Raw genomic sequence first — 2,623 nt, 5'->3', positions numbered from 1 at the left:
TTCGTTCCCCTCCTAGGCCTGGTGTCTGACCACAGATATCCTGTTTGACCACCTAGGAGTACTGACTTTTCCTTGAACTTACATTTGTTTGTGTGAAGGCTTTGCAAAATGGCATTACAGCAGCTAAGGTGGGGTCTTTCACTGGGACTACAAGAAGACCATGAGCATTATATTTCTCTAGAGAATAGCAGAAAGAAACACTTCTGAAGATTTAAGATATTTTATCCTGCTGGAAATGTGATATATAAATAAGTCAACTTAGTGGTTTCCTTGAAACATTTTTTTTTCTGGATAATTTGTCCTTTTCTTCAGATGTCTCATTTGTCCAGTGTTCTTCAGATTCCTTAGCCGCATACCTATATTCTTCTGAAAGGATAGAAACAAATCCCTCATCAATTCTAATTCTGGGGAGATTCCCTTTGGCAAGTAATATCTGATCAAGTGAAAAGCATTTGTTAGTTTTATAGGTTAGTTAAGATTAAACAGCAATGGTTCATTTGTTGTTGTTGTTATTGCTGGTTCGTTGAGACAGGTTTTCTCTGTGTAGTTTTGAAGCCTGTCCTAGAACTAGTTCTATATACTAGACCAGCCTCAAACCCACAGAGATCTGCCTGCCTCTGCCTCCCACGTGCTGGGATTAAAGACATGCACCACCACAGCCTGGCTTGGAGATGGTTATTGAACTATAATCTCATATAAACAAGAGCTGTCTCTTAGTCAAATGGAATCTTTATTAATTTTGATGGTATCTATAGCTTTTCTTCTCCTGTATAAACAAACAAAAACCCTTTCCCATATGTAACATATGTCCTGGTTTCCATTCTGAGGTCAGTACATCTTTAAAGTATATGGGCTGATTTAATTCCATAGATTTTTCTACTATCCAATGTCTCTCTGAAGCTGTTGTTCCTTTATCATTAGCATTTAAAAATTCAAAATTAGTAAAGTATTATGAAATCTATTTCTGATGCTATTTATCATTGCTTTTTATTTACCATATTTTTAGAGTTCAATTTTATCTTTCTATAACTGCTCTCCTATAGGATTATGTAGAATACCTGTACTTTATTTTATATTAGTATAATAAGCAAAAATTGTTTCATTTTCTTACAGATATATGCTGAAACGTTGTCTGTCTTTATTTGTACAGTTATACCCATGATGGCTACCATGTCTAGTGAATGATTAATTACAAAGTCAGCATTTTTCCAAACTCAAAGCAGTTGCCCATTGAAAATCTCAATAGGTATCACTGGTGATTTTTATCTTAGCCTTTCTAACTGGTGTAAGATGGTATCTCAGAGTTGTTTTGATTTGCATTTCCCTGATGACTAAGGATGTTGAACATTTCATTAAGTGTATTTTGGCCAATTGAGATTCTTCTGCTGAGAATTCTCTGTTTAGTTCTGTACCCCATTTTTAATTAGATTATTTGGAATTTTGATTTTTAATTTCTTGACTTCTTTATATATTTTGAAGATCAGTCTTCTGTCTGATGTGGAGCTGGTGAAGATCTTTTTCATTCTGTGGGCTACCTTTTTCTCATTGGCTGTATCCTTTGCTTTACAGAACCTTCTTAGTTTCAGGAAGTTTGACTTCTTCCTTTCCAATTTGAATTCCCTTGGTCTCCTTCTGCTTTCTTATTTCTCTAGCTAGAATTTCAAGTACTATATATAATAGATATGGAGATCATGGACAGCCTTGTCTTGTTCCTGATTTTAGTGGAATCACTTTGAGTTTCTTTTTCTTTAATTTGATGTTAACTGTTGGCTTGTTGTATATTGCTTCTATTGTGTTTAGATTATTCCTTGTATCCCTATTCTCTCTAAGACCTCTATCATAAAGGGGTCTTGGATTTTGTCAAATTCTTTTTCAGCATCTATTGAGATGATGATATGTATTTTTCTTTCAGTTTATTTGTGTGATAGATTACATTGATATATTTCCATATGTTGAACCTTCTCTGCATCTCTTGGATGCAGCCAAGTAGATCATGATCAATGATCTTTATGATGTGTTCTTGAATCAGTTTATCAGAATTTTATTGAGTATGTTTCATGAGTGAGACTGGTCTTTAATTTTCTTTCTTGGTTGGGTCTTTGTGTAGTTTTGGTATCAGGGTGGAAGGAATTGGAGAAAGGGTAGGAGTGGGAACTGGGATTGTTATGCACAAAGAAAAAAAGAAAATAATTTTTGAAAAAATAAAATAAAATGTTAAACATTTACATTCTGAAGAGGCTGATTTGGTTATGATAAAATTATTTTTACATCTTCATCTGTGTCTATGCTTATTTTAGTGAAATATTATCTATTTATATTTTTATTTTGGACTTTCTTAATTTATAAAAGTTTGTCAAAATATTCACTTTATGGGTTTTCCTGAAAGTTTTTGTTCTCACTTTTATAGTTGTTCTATTATCCAGAGCAATATGCAATATGGTTTCTTTTTTTTTTTAGTTTTTTTATTGAGCTATATATTTTTCTCTGCTTCCTTACCTTCCTTTCCACTCCCCTTCTATTCTCTCCTCTGGTCCCAATCCTCCCAATTTATTCAGGAGATCTTGTCTTTTTAGAATTTCCATGTACATTAGATCCGCACATGTATCTCTTAGGGTCTTCTTTG

Source organism: Microtus ochrogaster, unplaced genomic scaffold, assembly GCF_000317375.1.
Source record: "Microtus ochrogaster isolate Prairie Vole_2 unplaced genomic scaffold, MicOch1.0 UNK43, whole genome shotgun sequence".
In the NCBI taxonomy this organism is placed as follows: Eukaryota; Metazoa; Chordata; class Mammalia; order Rodentia; family Cricetidae; genus Microtus; species Microtus ochrogaster.
The sequence above is the reverse complement of the archived record's forward strand: the minus strand, read 5'-3'. Positions refer to the sequence as shown.